The following is an 18,110-nucleotide window of genomic DNA, read 5'->3' as shown; positions in this document are numbered from 1 at the left end:
AAGGTTTGAGTTACGCCTAGGGTAAGGGCTCTATTAACCAGAAAGCCCTGAGTTCCAAGAACACAGCAGCTGCGAAGGACTAGCCAAGAAGAGCGCAAAAGTACCACAACATGCCTGCCTCCACAGCTTTTTCCTTGGGGACATGCCTAATTCCTGGCTGATTTGCCTTTCTCGTCTTAGGGCTGGGGTTCGGCCTAGGGCTAGGATTTTTAAAATCAGGAAGCCCTGAGTTCCAGGCACACTGGAGCTGTGAAAGGCATCCAAAAGGGAGTGCAAAAGTGCCACAACATGGCTGCTTTCACGGCTTTTTCCTTGGCAAGAAGCCTAACACCAGGCTGATTTACCTTCCCAGGGTTACTGTAAGGCTTAGGCCTAGGGCTAGGATTTTTAAAACTAGGAAGCCCTTAGCTCCAGGCACACTGCAGCTGTTCAAGGCATCCCAAGGGGAGTACAAAAGTGCAACAACATGGCAGCTTTCACAGCTTTTTCCTTGGCACCATCCCTATACCTAGGCTGATTTATCTGCCTAGGGTTAGGGTTAGGGTTCAGCCTAGGGCTTGGATTTCTTTAACCAGGAAGCCCTGAGTTCCAGGCTTACTTCATCTGCCAAAGGCATCCCAAAGGGAGTGCAGAAGTGCCACAACATGGCTGCTTTCACGGCTTTTCCCTTAGGAAGAACCCTAATACCCGGCTGATTTACCTTCCTAGGGTTACTGTTAGGCTTAGGCCTAGGACTTTTAAAACCAGGAAGCCCTGGGCTCCAGGCACACTGCAGCTGCGAAAGGCATCCCAAGGGGAGCGCAAAAGTGACGCAACTTGGCTGCCACCACTGATATTTCCATGAGAGCATCCCGAACCATAGGCTGATTTTCCTTCCTAGGGTTAAGGTTTGAGTTACGCCTAGGGTAAGGGCTCTATTAACCAGAAAGCCCTGAGTTCCAAGAACACAGCAGCTGCGAAGGACTACCCAAGAAGAGCGCAAAAGTACCACAACATGCCTGCCTCCACAGCTTTTTCCTTGGGGACATGCCTAATTCCTGGCTGATTTGCCTTTCTCGTCTTAGGGCTGGGGTTCAGCCTAGGGCTTGGATTTCTTTAACCAGGAAGCCCTGAGTTCCAGGCTTACTTCATCTGCCAAAGGCATCCCAAAGGGTGTGCAGAAGTGCCACAACATGGCTGCTTTCAAGGCTTTTCCCTTAGGAAGAACCCTAATACCCGGCTGATTTACCTTCCTAGGGTTACTGTTAGGCTTAGGCCTAGGACTTTTAAAACCAGGAAGCCCTGGGCTCCCGGCACACTGCAGCTGCGAAAGGCATCCCAAGGGGTGCGCAAAAGTGATGTAACTTGGCTGCCGCCACTGATATTTCCATGAGAGCATCCCGAAGCATAGGCTGATTTTCCTTCCTAGGCTTAAGGTTTGAGTTACGCCTAGGGTAAGGGTTCTATTAACCAGAAAGCCCTGAGTTCCAAGAACACAGCAGCTGCGAAGGACTAGCCAAGAAGAGCGCAAAAGTACCACAACATGCCTGCCTCCACAGCTTTTTCCTTGGGGACATGCCTAATTCCTGGCTGATTTGCCTTTCTCGTCTTAGGGCTGGGGTTCGGCCTAGGGCAAGGATTTTTAAAATCAGGAAGCCCTGAGTTCCAGGCACACTGGAGCTGTGAAAGGCATCCAAAAGGGAGTGCAAAAGTGCCACAACATGGCTGCTTTCACGGCTTTTTCCTTGGCAAGAAGCCTAACACCAGGCTGATTTGCCTTCCCAGGGTTACTGTTAGGCTTAGGCCTAGGGCTAGGATTTTTAAAACTAGGAAGCCCTTAGCTCCAGGCACACTGCAGCTGTTCAAGGCATCCCAAGGGGAGTACAAAAGTGCAACAACATGGCAGCTTTCACAGCTTTTTCCTTGGCACCATCCCTATACCTAGGCTGATTTATCTGCCTAGGGTTAGGGTTAGGGTTCAGCCTAGGGCTTGGATTTCTTTAACCAGGAAGCCCTGAGTTCCAGGCTTACTTCATCTGCCAAAGGCATCCCAAAGGGAGTGCAGAAGTGCCACAACATGGCTGCTTTCACGGCTTTTCCCTTAGGAAGAACCCTAATACCCGGCTGATTTACCTTCCTAGGGTTACTGTTAGGCTTAGGCCTAGGACTTTTAAAACCAGGAAGCCCTGGGCTCCAGGCACACTGCAGCTGCGAAAGGCATCCCAAGGGGAGCGCAAAAGTGACGCAACTTGGCTGCCACCACTGATATTTCCATGAGAGCATCCCGAACCATAGGCTGATTTTCCTTCCTAGGGTTAAGGTTTGAGTTACGCCTAGGGTAAGGGTTCTATTAACCAGAAAGCCCTGAGTTCCAAGAACACAGCAGCTGCGAAGGACTAGCCAAGAAGAGCGCAAAAGTAGCACAACATGCCTGCCTCCACAGCTTTTTCCTTGGGGACATGCCTAATTCCTGGCTGATTTGCCTTTCTCGTCTTAGGGTTGGGGTTCGGCCTAGGGCTAGGATTTTTAAAATCAGGAAGCCCTGAGTTCCAGGCACACTGGAGCTGTGAAAGGCATCCAAAAGGGAGTGCAAAAGTGCCACAACATGGCTGCTTTCACGGCTTTTTCCTTGGCAAGAAGCCTAACACCAGGCTGATTTACCTTCCCAGGGTTACTGTTAGGCTTAGGCCTAGGGCTAGGATTTTTAAAACTAGGAAGCCCTTAGCTCCAGGCACACTGCAGCTGTTCAAGGCATCCCAAGGGGAGTACAAAAGTGCAACAACATGGCAGCTTTCACAGCTTTTTCCTTGGCACCATCCCTATACCTAGGCTGATTTATCTGCCTAGGGTTAGGGTTAGGGTTCAGCCTAGGGCTTGGATTTCTTTAACCAGGAAGCCCTGAGTTCCAGGCTTACTTCATCTGCCAAAGGCATCCCAAAGGGAGTGCAGAAGTGCCACAACATGGCTGCTTTCACGGCTTTTCCCTTAGGAAGAACCCTAATACCCGGCTGATTTACCTTCCTAGGGTTACTGTTAGGCTTAGGCCTAGGACTTTTAAAACCAGGAAGCCCTGGGCTCCAGGCACACTGCAGCTGCGAAAGGCATCCCAAGGGGAGCGCAAAAGTGACGCAACTTGGCTGCCACCACTGATATTTCCATGAGACCATCCCGAACCATAGGCTGATTTTCCTTCCTAGGCTTAAGGTTTGAGTTACGCCTAGGGTAAGGGTTCTAATAACCAGAAAGCCCTGAGTTCTAAGAACACAGCAGCTGCGAAGGACTACCCAAGAAGAGCGCAAAAGTACCACAACATGCCTGCCTCCACAGCTTTTTCCTTGGGGACATGCCTAATTCCTGGCTGATTTGCCTTTCTCGTCTTAGGGCTGGGGTTCGGCCTAGGGCTAGGATTTTTAAAATCAGGAAGCCCTGAGTTCCAGGCACACTGGAGCTGTGAAAGGCATCCAAAAGGGAGTGCAAAAGTGCCACAACATGGCTGCTTTCACGGCTTTTTCCTTGGCAAGAAGCCTAACACCAGGCTGATTTGCCTTCCCAGGGTTACTGTTAGGCTTAGGCCTAGGGCTAGGATTTTTAAAACTAGGAAGCCCTTAGCTCCAGGCACACTGCAGCTGTTCAAGGCATCCCAAGGGGAGTACAAAAGTGCAACAACATGGCAGCTTTCACAGCTTTTTCCTTGGCACCATCCCTATACCTAGGCTGATTTATCTGCCTAGGGTTAGGGTTAGGGTTCAGCCTAGGGCTTGGATTTCTTTAACCAGGAAGCCCTGAGTTCCAGGCTTACTTCATCTGCCAAAGGCATCCCAAAGGGAGTGCAGAAGTGCCACAACATGGCTGCTTTCACGGCTTTTCCCTTAGGAAGAACCCTAATACCCGGCTGATTTACCTTCCTAGGGTTACTGTTAGGCTTAGGCCTAGGACTTTTAAAACCAGGAAGCCCTGGGCTCCAGGCACACTGCAGCTGCGAAAGGCATCCCAAGGGGAGCGCAAAAGTGACGCAACTTGGCTGCCACCACTGATATTTCCATGAGAGCATCCCGAACCATAGGCTGATTTTCCTTCCTAGGCTTAAGGTTTGAGTTACGCCTAGGGTAAGGGTTCTATTAACCAGAAAGCCCTGAGTTCCAAGAACACAGCAGCTGCGAAGGACTACCCAAGAAGAGCGCAAAAGTACCACAACATGCCTGCCTCCACAGCTTTTTCCTTGGGGACATGCCTAATTCCTGGCTGATTTGCCTTTCTCGTCTTAGGGCTGGGGTTCGGCACAGGGCTAGGATTTTTAAAATCAGGAAGCCCTGAGTTCCAGGCACACTGGAGCTGTGAAAGGCATCCAAAAGGGAGTGCAAAAGTGCCACAACATGGCTGCTTTCACGGCTTTTTCCTTGGCAAGAAGCCTAACACCAGGCTGATTTCCCTTCCCAGGGTTACTGTTAGGCTTAGGCCTAGGGCTAGGATTTTTAAAACTAGGAAGCCCTTAGCTCCAGGCACACTGCAGCTGTTCAAGGCATCCCAAGGGGAGTACAAAAGTGCAACAACATGGCAGCTTTCACAGCTTTTTCCTTGGCACCATCCCTATACCTAGGCTGATTTATCTGCCTAGGGTTAGGGTTAGGGTTCAGCCTAGGGCTTGGATTTCTTTAACCAGGAAGCCCTGAGTTCCAGGCTTACTTCATCTGCCAAAGGCATCCCAAAGGGTGTGCAGAAGTGCCACAACATGGCTGCTTTCACGGCTTTTCCCTTAGGAAGAACCCTAATACCCGGCTGATTTACCTTCCTAGGGTTACTGTTAGGCTTAGGCCTAGGACTTTTAAAACCAGGAAGCCCTGGGCTCCCGGCACACTGCAGCTGCGAAAGGCATCCCAAGGGGTGTGCAAAAGTGATGTAACTTGGCTGCCACCACTGATATTTCCATGAGAGCATCCCGAACCATAGGCTGATTTTCCTTCCTAGGGTTAGGGTTTGAGTTACGCCTAGGGTAAGGGTTCTATTAACCAGAAAGCCCTGAGTTCCAAGAACACAGCAGCTGCGAAGGACTACCCAAGAAGAGCGCAAAAGTACCACAACATGCCTGCCTCCACAGCTTTTTCCTTGGGGACATGCCTAATTCCTGGCTGATTTGCCTTTCTCGTCTTAGGGCTGGGGTTCGGCCTAGGGCTAGGATTTTTAAAATCAGGAAGCCCTGAGTTCCAGGCACACTGGAGCTGTGAAAGGCATCCAAAAGGGAGTGCAAAAGTGCCACAACATGACTGCTTTCATGGCTTTTTCCTTGGCAAGAAGCCTAACACCAGGCTGATTTCCCTTCCCAGGGTTACTGTTAGGCTTAGGCCTAGGGCTAGGATTTTTAAAACTAGGAAGCCCTTAGCTCCAGGCACACTGCAGCTGTTCAAGGCATCCCAAAGGGAGTACAAAAGTGCAACAACATGGCAGCTTTCACAGCTTTTTCCTTGGCACCATCCCTATACCTAGGCTGATTTATCTGCCTAGGGTTAGGGTTAGGATTCAGCCTAGGGCTTGGATTTCTTTAACCAGGAAGCCCTGAGTTCCAGGCTTACTTCATCTGCCAAAGGCATCCCAAAGGGTGTGCAGAAGTGCCACAACATGGCTGCTTTCACGGCTTTTGCCTTAGGAAGAACCCTAATACCCGGCTGATTTACCTTCCTAGGGTTACTGTTAGGCTTAGGCCTAGGACTTTTAAAACCAGGAAGCCCTGGGCTCCAGGCACACTGCAGCTGCGAAAGGCATCCCAAGGGGAGCGCAAAAGTGACGCAACTTGGCTGCCACCACTGATATTTCCATGAGAGCATCCCGAACCATAGGCTGATTTTCCTTCCTAGGCTTAAGGTTTGAGTTACGCCTAGGGTAAGGGTTCTATTAACCAGAAAGCCCTGAGTTCCAAGAACACAGCAGCTGCGAAGGACTAGCCAAGAAGAGCGCAAAAGTACCACAACATGCCTGCCTCCACAGCTTTTTCCTTGGGGACATGCCTAATTCCTGGCTGATTTGCCTTTCTCGTCTTAGGGCTGGGGTTCGGCCTAGGGCTAGGATTTTTAAAATCAGGAAGCCCTGAGTTCCAGGCACACTGGAGCTGTGAAAGGCATCCAAAAGGGAGTGCAAAAGTGCCACAACATGGCTGCTTTCACGGCTTTTTCCTTGGCAAGAAGCCTAACACCAGGCTGATTTGCCTTCCCAGGGTTACTGTTAGGCTTAGGCCTAGGGCTAGGATTTTTAAAACTAGGAAGCCCTTAGCTCCAGGCACACTGCAGCTGTTCAAGGCATCCCAAGGGGAGTAAAAAAGTTCAACAACATGGCAGCTTTCACAGCTTTTTCCTTGGCACCATCCCTATACCTAGGCTGATTTATCTGCCTAGGGTTAGGGTTAGGGTTCAGCCTAGGGCTTGGATATCTTTAACCAGGAAGCCCTGAGTTCCAGGCTTACTTCATCTGCCAAAGGCATCCCAAAGGGAGTGCAGAAGTGCCACAACATGGCTGCTTTCACGGCTTTTCCCTTAGGAGGAACCCTAATACCCGGCTGATTTACCTTCCTAGGGTTACTGTTAGGCTTAGGCCTAGGACTTTTAAAACCAGGAAGCCCTGGGCTCCAGGCACACTGCAGCTGCGAAAGGCATCCCAAGGGGAGCGCAAAAGTGACGCAACTTGGCTGCCACCACTGATATTTCCATGAGACCATCCCGAACCATAGGCTGATTTTCCTTCCTAGGCTTAAGGTTTGAGTTACGCCTAGGGTAAGGGCTCTATTAACCAGAAAGCCCTGAGTTCTAAGAACACAGCAGATGCGAAGGACTAGCCAAGAAGAGCGCAAAAGTACCACAACATGCCTGCCTCCACAGCTTTTTCCTTGGGGACATGCCTAATTCCTGGCTGATTTGCCTTTCTCGTCTTAGGGCTGGGGTTCGGCACAGGGCTAGGATTTTTAAAATCAGGAAGCCCTGAGTTCCAGGCACACTGGAGCTGTGAAAGGCATCCAAAAGGGAGTGCAAAAGTGCCACAACATGGCTGCTTTCACGGCTTTTTCCTTGGCAAGAAGCCTAACACCAGGCTGATTTCCCTTCCCAGGGTTACTGTTAGGCTTAGGCCTAGGGCTAGGATTTTTAAAACTAGGAAGCCCTTAGCTCCAGGCACACTGCAGCTGTTCAAGGCATCCCAAGGGGAGTACAAAAGTGCAACAACATGGCAGCTTTCACAGCTTTTTCCTTGGCACCATCCCTATACCTAGGCTGATTTATCTGCCTAGGGTTAGGGTTAGGGTTCAGCCTAGGGCTTGGATTTCTTTAACCAGGAAGCCCTGAGTTCCAGGCTTACTTCATCTGCCAAAGGCATCCCAAAGGGTGTGCAGAAGTGCCACAACATGGCTGCTTTCACGGCTTTTCCCTTAGGAAGAACCCTAATACCCGGCTGATTTACCTTCCTAGGGTTACTGTTAGGCTTAGGCCTAGGACTTTTAAAACCAGGAAGCCCTGGGCTCCCGGCACACTGCAGCTGCGAAAGGCATCCCAAGGGGTGTGCAAAAGTGATGTAACTTGGCTGCCACCACTGATATTTCCATGAGAGCATCCCGAACCATAGGCTGATTTTCCTTCCTAGGGTTAGGGTTTGAGTTACGCCTAGGGTAAGGGTTCTATTAACCAGAAAGCCCTGAGTTCCAAGAACACAGCAGCTGCGAAGGACTACCCAAGAAGAGCGCAAAAGTACCACAACATGCCTGCCTCCACAGCTTTTTCCTTGGGGACATGCCTAATTCCTGGCTGATTTGCCTTTCTCGTCTTAGGGCTGGGGTTCGGCCTAGGGCTAGGATTTTTAAAATCAGGAAGCCCTGAGTTCCAGGCACACTGGAGCTGTGAAAGGCATCCAAAAGGGAGTGCAAAAGTGCCACAACATGACTGCTTTCATGGCTTTTTCCTTGGCAAGAAGCCTAACACCAGGCTGATTTCCCTTCCCAGGGTTACTGTTAGGCTTAGGCCTAGGGCTAGGATTTTTAAAACTAGGAAGCCCTTAGCTCCAGGCACACTGCAGCTGTTCAAGGCATCCCAAAGGGAGTACAAAAGTGCAACAACATGGCAGCTTTCACAGCTTTTTCCTTGGCACCATCCCTATACCTAGGCTGATTTATCTGCCTAGGGTTAGGGTTAGGATTCAGCCTAGGGCTTGGATTTCTTTAACCAGGAAGCCCTGAGTTCCAGGCTTACTTCATCTGCCAAAGGCATCCCAAAGGGTGTGCAGAAGTGCCACAACATGGCTGCTTTCACGGCTTTTGCCTTAGGAAGAACCCTAATACCCGGCTGATTTACCTTCCTAGGGTTACTGTTAGGCTTAGGCCTAGGACTTTTAAAACCAGGAAGCCCTGGGCTCCAGGCACACTGCAGCTGCGAAAGGCATCCCAAGGGGAGCGCAAAAGTGACGCAACTTGGCTGCCACCACTGATATTTCCATGAGAGCATCCCGAACCATAGGCTGATTTTCCTTCCTAGGCTTAAGGTTTGAGTTACGCCTAGGGTAAGGGTTCTATTAACCAGAAAGCCCTGAGTTCCAAGAACACAGCAGCTGCGAAGGACTAGCCAAGAAGAGCGCAAAAGTACCACAACATGCCTGCCTCCACAGCTTTTTCCTTGGGGACATGCCTAATTCCTGGCTGATTTGCCTTTCTCGTCTTAGGGCTGGGGTTCGGCCTAGGGCTAGGATTTTTAAAATCAGGAAGCCCTGAGTTCCAGGCACACTGGAGCTGTGAAAGGCATCCAAAAGGGAGTGCAAAAGTGCCACAACATGGCTGCTTTCACGGCTTTTTCCTTGGCAAGAAGCCTAACACCAGGCTGATTTGCCTTCCCAGGGTTACTGTTAGGCTTAGGCCTAGGGCTAGGATTTTTAAAACTAGGAAGCCCTTAGCTCCAGGCACACTGCAGCTGTTCAAGGCATCCCAAGGGGAGTAAAAAAGTTCAACAACATGGCAGCTTTCACAGCTTTTTCCTTGGCACCATCCCTATACCTAGGCTGATTTATCTGCCTAGGGTTAGGGTTAGGGTTCAGCCTAGGGCTTGGATATCTTTAACCAGGAAGCCCTGAGTTCCAGGCTTACTTCATCTGCCAAAGGCATCCCAAAGGGAGTGCAGAAGTGCCACAACATGGCTGCTTTCACGGCTTTTCCCTTAGGAGGAACCCTAATACCCGGCTGATTTACCTTCCTAGGGTTACTGTTAGGCTTAGGCCTAGGACTTTTAAAACCAGGAAGCCCTGGGCTCCAGGCACACTGCAGCTGCGAAAGGCATCCCAAGGGGAGCGCAAAAGTGACGCAACTTGGCTGCCACCACTGATATTTCCATGAGACCATCCCGAACCATAGGCTGATTTTCCTTCCTAGGCTTAAGGTTTGAGTTACGCCTAGGGTAAGGGCTCTATTAACCAGAAAGCCCTGAGTTCTAAGAACACAGCAGATGCGAAGGACTAGCCAAGAAGAGCGCAAAAGTACCACAACATGCCTGCCTCCACAGCTTTTTCCTTGGGGACATGCCTAATTCCTGGCTGATTTGCCTTTCTTGTCTTAGGGCTGGGGTTCGGCCTAGGGCTAGGATTTTTAAAATCAGGAAGCCCTGAGTTCCAGGCACACTGGAGCTGTGAAAGGCATCCAAAAGGGAGTGCAAAAGTGCCACAACATGGCTGCTTTCACGGCTTTTTCCTTGGCAAGAAGCCTAACACCAGGCTGATTTCCCTTCCCAGGGTTACTGTTAGGCTTAGGCCTAGGGCTAGGATTTTTAAAACTAGGAAGCCCTTAGCTCCAGGCACACTGCAGCTGTTCAAGGCATCCCAAGGGGAGTACAAAAGTGCAACAACATGGCAGCTTTCACAGCTTTTTCCTTGGCACCATCCCTATACCTAGGCTGATTTATCTGCCTAGGGTTAGGGTTAGGGTTCAGCCTAGGGCTTGGATTTCTTTAACCAGGAAGCCCTGAGTTCCAGGCTTACTTCATCTGCCAAAGGCATCCCAAAGGGTGTGCAGAAGTGCCACAACATGGCTGCTTTCACGGCTTTTCCCTTAGGAAGAACCCTAATACCCGGCTGATTTACCTTCCTAGGGTTACTGTTAGGCTTAGGCCTAGGACTTTTAAAACCAGGAAGCCCTGGGCTCCCGGCACACTGCAGCTGCGAAAGGCATCCCAAGGGGTGTGCAAAAGTGATGTAACTTGGCTGCCACCACTGATATTTCCATGAGAGCATCCCGAACCATAGGCTGATTTTCCTTCCTAGGGTTAGGGTTTGAGTTACGCCTAGGGTAAGGGTTCTATTAACCAGAAAGCCCTGAGTTCCAAGAACACAGCAGCTGCGAAGGACTACCCAAGAAGAGCGCAAAAGTACCACAACATGCCTGCCTCCACAGCTTTTTCCTTGGGGACATGCCTAATTCCTGGCTGATTTGCCTTTCTCGTCTTAGGGCTGGGGTTCGGCCTAGGGCTAGGATTTTTAAAATCAGGAAGCCCTGAGTTCCAGGCACACTGGAGCTGTGAAAGGCATCCAAAAGGGAGTGCAAAAGTGCCACAACATGACTGCTTTCATGGCTTTTTCCTTGGCAAGAAGCCTAACACCAGGCTGATTTCCCTTCCCAGGGTTACTGTTAGGCTTAGGCCTAGGGCTAGGATTTTTAAAACTAGGAAGCCCTTAGCTCCAGGCACACTGCAGCTGTTCAAGGCATCCCAAAGGGAGTACAAAAGTGCAACAACATGGCAGCTTTCACAGCTTTTTCCTTGGCACCATCCCTATACCTAGGCTGATTTATCTGCCTAGGGTTAGGGTTAGGATTCAGCCTAGGGCTTGGATTTCTTTAACCAGGAAGCCCTGAGTTCCAGGCTTACTTCATCTGCCAAAGGCATCCCAAAGGGTGTGCAGAAGTGCCACAACATGGCTGCTTTCACGGCTTTTGCCTTAGGAAGAACCCTAATACCCGGCTGATTTACCTTCCTAGGGTTACTGTTAGGCTTAGGCCTAGGACTTTTAAAACCAGGAAGCCCTGGGCTCCAGGCACACTGCAGCTGCGAAAGGCATCCCAAGGGGAGCGCAAAAGTGACGCAACTTGGCTGCCACCACTGATATTTCCATGAGAGCATCCCGAACCATAGGCTGATTTTCCTTCCTAGGCTTAAGGTTTGAGTTACGCCTAGGGTAAGGGTTCTATTAACCAGAAAGCCCTGAGTTCCAAGAACACAGCAGCTGCGAAGGACTAGCCAAGAAGAGCGCAAAAGTACCACAACATGCCTGCCTCCACAGCTTTTTCCTTGGGGACATGCCTAATTCCTGGCTGATTTGCCTTTCTCGTCTTAGGGCTGGGGTTCGGCCTAGGGCTAGGATTTTTAAAATCAGGAAGCCCTGAGTTCCAGGCACACTGGAGCTGTGAAAGGCATCCAAAAGGGAGTGCAAAAGTGCCACAACATGGCTGCTTTCACGGCTTTTTCCTTGGCAAGAAGCCTAACACCAGGCTGATTTGCCTTCCCAGGGTTACTGTTAGGCTTAGGCCTAGGGCTAGGATTTTTAAAACTAGGAAGCCCTTAGCTCCAGGCACACTGCAGCTGTTCAAGGCATCCCAAGGGGAGTAAAAAAGTTCAACAACATGGCAGCTTTCACAGCTTTTTCCTTGGCACCATCCCTATACCTAGGCTGATTTATCTGCCTAGGGTTAGGGTTAGGGTTCAGCCTAGGGCTTGGATATCTTTAACCAGGAAGCCCTGAGTTCCAGGCTTACTTCATCTGCCAAAGGCATCCCAAAGGGAGTGCAGAAGTGCCACAACATGGCTGCTTTCACGGCTTTTCCCTTAGGAGGAACCCTAATACCCGGCTGATTTACCTTCCTAGGGTTACTGTTAGGCTTAGGCCTAGGACTTTTAAAACCAGGAAGCCCTGGGCTCCAGGCACACTGCAGCTGCGAAAGGCATCCCAAGGGGAGCGCAAAAGTGACGCAACTTGGCTGCCACCACTGATATTTCCATGAGACCATCCCGAACCATAGGCTGATTTTCCTTCCTAGGCTTAAGGTTTGAGTTACGCCTAGGGTAAGGGCTCTATTAACCAGAAAGCCCTGAGTTCTAAGAACACAGCAGATGCGAAGGACTAGCCAAGAAGAGCGCAAAAGTACCACAACATGCCTGCCTCCACAGCTTTTTCCTTGGGGACATGCCTAATTCCTGGCTGATTTGCCTTTCTTGTCTTAGGGCTGGGGTTCGGCCTAGGGCTAGGATTTTTAAAATCAGGAAGCCCTGAGTTCCAGGCACACTGGAGCTGTGAAAGGCATCCAAAAGGGAGTGCAAAAGTGCCACAACATGGCTGCTTTCACGGCTTTTTCCTTGGCAAGAAGCCTAACACCAGGCTGATTTGCCTTCCCAGGGTGACTGTTAGGCTTAGGCCTAGGGCTAGGATTTTTAAAACTAGGAAGCCCTTAGCTCCAGGCACACTGCAGCTGTTCAAGGCATCCCAAGGGGAGTACAAAAGTTCAACAACATGGCAGCTTTCACAGCTTTTTCCTTGGCACCATCCCTATACCTAGGCTGATTTATCTGCCTAGGGTTAGGGTTAGGGTTCAGCCTAGGGCTTGGATATCTTTAACCAGGAAGCCCTGAGTTCCAGGCTTACTTCATCTGCCAAAGGCATCCCAAAGGGAGTGCAGAAGTGCCACAACATGGCTGCTTTCACGGCTTTTCCCTTAGGAGGAACCCTAATACCCGGCTGATTTACCTTCCTAGGGTTACTGTTAGGCTTAGGCCTAGGACTTTTAAAACCAGGAAGCCCTGGGCTCCAGGCACACTGCAGCTGCGAAAGGCATCCCAAGGGGAGCGCAAAAGTGACGCAACTTGGCTGCCACCACTGATATTTCCATGAGACCATCCCGAACCATAGGCTGATTTTCCTTCCTAGGCTTAAGGTTTGAGTTACGCCTAGGGTAAGGGCTCTATTAACCAGAAAGCCCTGAGTTCTAAGAACACAGCAGATGCGAAGGACTAGCCAAGAAGAGCGCAAAAGTACCACAACATGCCTGCCTCCACAGCTTTTTCCTTGGGGACATGCCTAATTCCTGGCTGATTTGCCTTTCTCGTCTTAGGGCTGGGGTTCGGCCTAGGGCTAGGATTTTTAAAATCAGGAAGCCCTGAGTTCCAGGCACACTGGAGCTGTGAAAGGCATCCAAAAGGGAGTGCAAAAGTGCCACAACATGGCTGCTTTCACGGCTTTTTCCTTGGCAAGAAGCCTAACACCAGGCTGATTTCCCTTCCCAGGGTTACTGTTAGGCTTAGGCCGAGGGCTAGGATTTTTAAAACTAGGAAGCCCTGGGCTCCAGGCACACTGCAGCTGTTCAAGGCATCCCAAGGGGAGTACAAAAGTGCAACAACATGGCAGCTTTCACAGCTTTTTCCTTGGCACCATCCCTATACTTAGGCTGAATTATCTGCCTAGGATTAGGGTTCAGCGTAGGGCTTGGATTTCTTTAACCAGGAAGCCCTGAGTTCCAGGCTTACTTCATCTGCCAAAGGCATCCCAAAGGGAGTGCAGAAGTGCCACAACATGGCTGCTTTCACGGCTTTTCCCTTAGGAAGAACCCTAATACCCGGCTGATTTACCTTCCTAGGGTTACTGTTAGGCTTAGGCCTAGGACTTTTAAAACCAGGAAGCCCTGGGCTCCAGGCACACTGCAGCTGCGAAAGGCATCCCAAGGGGAGCGCAAAAGTGACGCAACTTGGCTGCCACCACTGATATTTCCATGAGAGCATCCCGAACCATAGGCTGATTTTCCTTCCTAGGCTTAAGGTTTGAGTTACGCCTAGGGTAAGGGTTCTATTAACCAGAAAGCCCTGAGTTCCAAGAACACAGCAGCTGCGAAGGACTAGCCAAGAAGAGTGCAAAAGTACCACAACATGCCTGCCTCCACAGCTTTTTCCTTGGGGACATGCCTAATTCCTGGCTGATTTGCCTTTCTCGTCTTAGGGCTGGGGTTCGGCCTAGGGCTAGGATTTTTAAAATCAGGAAGCCCTGAGTTCCAGGCACACTGGAGCTGTGAAAGGCATCCAAAAGGGAGTGCAAAAGTGCCACAACATGGCTGCTTTCACGGCTTTTTCCTTGGCAAGAAGCCTAACACCAGGCTGATTTACCTTCCCAGGGTTACTGTTAGGCTTAGGCCTAGGGCTAGGATTTTTAAAACTAGGAAGCCCTGGGCTCCAGGCACACTGCAGCTGTTCAAGGCATCCCAAGGGGAGTACAAAAGTGCAACAACATGGCAGCTTTCACAGCTTTTTCCTTGGCACCATCCCTATACCTAGGCTGATTTATCTGCCTAGGGTTAGGGTTAGGGTTCAGCCTAGGGCTTGGATTTCTTTAACCAGGAAGCCCTGAGTTCCAGGCTTACTTCATCTGCCAAAGGCATCCCAAAGGGAGTGCAGAAGTGCCACAACATGGCTGCTTTCACGGCTTTTCCCTTAGGAAGAACCCTAATACCCGGCTGATTTACCTTCCTAGGGTTACTGTTAGGCTTAGGCCTAGGACTTTTAAAACCAGGAAGCCCTGGGCTCCAGGCACACTGCAGCTGCGAAAGGCATCCCAAGGGGAGCGCAAAAGTGACGCAACTTGGCTGCCACCACTGATATTTCCATGAGAGCATCCCGAACCATAGGCTGATTTTCCTTCCTAGGGTTAAGGTTTGAGTTACGCCTAGGGTAAGGGTTCTATTAACCAGAAAGCCCTGAGTTCCAAGAACACAGCAGCTGCGAAGGACTAGCCAAGAAGAGCGCAAAAGTACCACAACATGCCTGCCTCCACAGCTTTTTCCTTGGGGACATGCCTAATTCCTGGCTGATTTGCCTTTCTCGTCTTAGGGCTGGGGTTCGGCCTAGGGCTAGGATTTTTAAAATCAGGAAGCCCTGAGTTCCAGGCACACTGGAGCTGTGAAAGGCATCCAAAAGGGAGTGCAAAAGTGCCACAACATGGCTGCTTTCACGGCTTTTTCCTTGGCAAGAAGCCTAACACCAGGCTGATTTCCCTTCCCAGGGTTACTGTTAGGCTTAGGCCTAGGGCTAGGATTTTTAAAACTAGGAAGCCCTTAGCTCCAGGCACACTGCAGCTGTTCAAGGCATCCCAAGGGGAGTACAAAAGTGCAACAACATGGCAGCTTTCACAGCTTTTTCCTTGGCACCATCCCTATACCTAGGCTGATTTATCTGCCTAGGGTTAGGGTTAGGCTTCAGCCTAGGGCTTGGATTTCTTTAACCAGGAAGCCCTGAGTTCCAGGCTTACGTCATCTGCCAAAGGCATCCCAAAGGGAGTGCAGAAGTGCCACAACATGGCTGCTTTCACGGCTTTTCCCTTAGGAAGAACCCTAATACCCGGCTGATTTACCTTCCTAGGGTTACTGTTAGGCTTAGGCCTAGGACTTTTAAAACCAGGAAGCCCTGGGCTCCAGGCACACTGCAGCTGCGAAAGGCATCCCAAGGGGAGCGCAAAAGTGACGCAACTTGGCTGCCACCACTGATATTTCCATGAGAGCATCCCGAACCATAGGCTGATTTTCCTTCCTAGGGTTAAGGTCTGAGTTATGCCTAGGGTAAGGGTTCTATTAACCAGAAAGCCCTGAGTTCCAAGAACACAGCAGCTGCGAAGGACTAGCCAAGAAGAGCGCAAAAGTACCACAACATGCCTGCCTCCACAGCTTTTTCCTTGGGGACATGCCTAATTCCTGGCTGATTTGCCTTTCTCGTCTTAGGGCTGGGGTTCGGCCTAGGGCTAGGATTTTTAAAATCAGGAAGCCCTGAGTTCCAGGCACACTGGAGCTGTGAAAGGCATCCAAAAGGGAGTGCAAAAGTGCCACAACATGGCTGCTTTCACGGCTTTTTCCTTGGCAAGAAGCCTAACACCAGGCTGATTTGCCTTCCCAGGGTTACTGTTAGGCTTAGGCCTAGGGCTAGGATTTTTAAAACTAGGAAGCCCTTAGCTCCAGGCACACTGCAGCTGTTCAAGGCATCCCAAGGGGAGTACAAAAGTGCAACGACATGGCAGCTTTCACAGCTTTTTCCTTGGCACCATCCCTATACTTAGGCTGAATTATATGCCTAGGGTTAGGGTTCAGCCTAGGGCTTGGATTTCTTTAACCAGGAAGCCCTGAGTTCCAGGCTTACTTCATCTGCCAAAGGCATCCCAAAGGGAGTGCAGAAGTGCCACAACATGGCTGCTTTCACGGCTTTTCCCTTAGGAAGAACCCTAATACCCGGCTGATTTACCTTCCTAGGGTTACTGTTAGGCTTAGGCCTAGGACTTTTAAAACCAGGAAGCCCTGGGCTCCAGGCACACTGCAGCTGCGAAAGGCATCCCAAGGGGAGCGCAAAAGTGACGCAACTTGGCTGCCACCACTGATATTTCCATGAGAGCATCCCGAACCATAGGCTGATTTTCCTTCCTAGGCTTAAGGTTTGAGTTACGCCTAGGGTAAGGGTTCTATTAACCAGAAAGCCCTGAGTTCCAAGAACACAGCAGCTGCAAAGGACTAGCCAAGAAGAGCGCAAAAGTACCACAACATGCCTGCCTCCACAGCTTTTTCCTTGGGGACATGCCTAATTCCTGGCTGATTTGCCTTTCTCGTCTTAGGGCTGGGGTTCGGCCTAGGGCTAGGATTTTTAAAATCAGGAAGCCCTGAGTTCCAGGCACACTGGAGCTGTGAAAGGCATCCAAAAGGGAGTGCAAAAGTGCCACAACATGGCTGCTTTCACGGCTTTTTCCTTGGCAAGAAGCCTAACACCAGGCTGATTTGCCTTCCCAGGGTTACTGTTAGGCTTAGGCCTAGGGCTAGGATTTTTAAAACTAGGAAGCCCTGGGCTCCAGGCACACTGCAGCTGTTCAAGGCATCCCAAGGGGAGTACAAAAGTGCAACAACATGGCAGCTTTCACAGCTTTTTCCTTGGCACCATCCCTATACTTAGGCTGAATTATCTGCCTAGGATTAGGGTTCAGCGTAGGGCTTGGATTTCTTTAACCAGGAAGCCCTGAGTTCCAGGCTTACTTCATCTGCCAAAGGCATCCCAAAGGGAGTGCTGAAGTGCCACAACATGGCTGCTTTCACGGCTTTTCCCTTAGGAAGAACCCTAATACCCGGCTGATTTACCTTCCTAGGGTTACTGTTAGGCTTAGGCCTAGGACTTTTAAAACCAGGAAGCCCTGGGCTCCAGGCACACTGCAGCTGCGAAAGGCATCCCAAGGGGAGCGCAAAAGTGACGCAACTTGGCTACCACCACTGATATTTCCATGAGAGCATCCCGAACCATAGGCTGATTTTCCTTCCTAGGGTTAAGGTTTGAGTTACGCCTAGGGTAAGGGTTCTATTAACCAGAAAGCCCTGAGTTCCAAGAACACAGCAGCTGCGAAGGACTAGCCAAGAAGAGCGCAAAAGTACCACAACATGCCTGCCTCCACAGCTTTTTCCTTGGGGACATGCCTAATTCCTGGCTGATTTGCCTTTCTCGTCTTAGGGCTGGGGTTCGGCCTAGGGCTAGGATTTTTAAAATCAGGAAGCCCTGAGTTCCAGGCACACTGGAGCTGTGAAAGGCATCCAAAAGGGAGTGCAAAAGTGCCACAACATGGCTGCTTTCACGGCTTTTTCCTTGGCAAGAAGCCTAACACCAGGCTGATTTCCCTTCCCAGGGTTACTGTTAGGCTTAGGCCTAGGGCTAGGATTTTTAAAACTAGGAAGCCCTTAGCTCCAGGCACACTGCAGCTGTTCAAGGCATCCCAAGGGGAGTACAAAAGTGCAACAACATGGCAGCTTTCACAGCTTTTTCCTTGGCACCATCCCTATACCTAGGCTGAATTTTCTGCCTAGGGTTAGGGTTCAGCCTAGGGCTTGGATTTCTTTTACCAGGAAGCCCTGAGTTCCAGGCATACTTCATCTGCCAAAGGCATCCCAAAGGGAGTGCAGAAGTGCCACAACATGGCTGCTTTCACGGCTTTTCCCTTAGGAAGAACCCTAATACCTGGCTGATTTACCTTCCGTGGGTTACTGTTAGGCTTAGGCCTAGGACTTTTAAAACCAGGAAGCCCTGGGCTCCAGGCACACTGCAGCTGCGAAAGGCATCCCAAGGGGAGCGCAAAAGTGA

This window comes from Ammospiza caudacuta, chromosome 24 (assembly GCF_027887145.1).
Source record: "Ammospiza caudacuta isolate bAmmCau1 chromosome 24, bAmmCau1.pri, whole genome shotgun sequence".
Lineage (NCBI taxonomy): Eukaryota > Metazoa > Chordata > Aves > Passeriformes > Passerellidae > Ammospiza > Ammospiza caudacuta.
Note: the sequence above shows the minus strand (reverse complement) of the source record.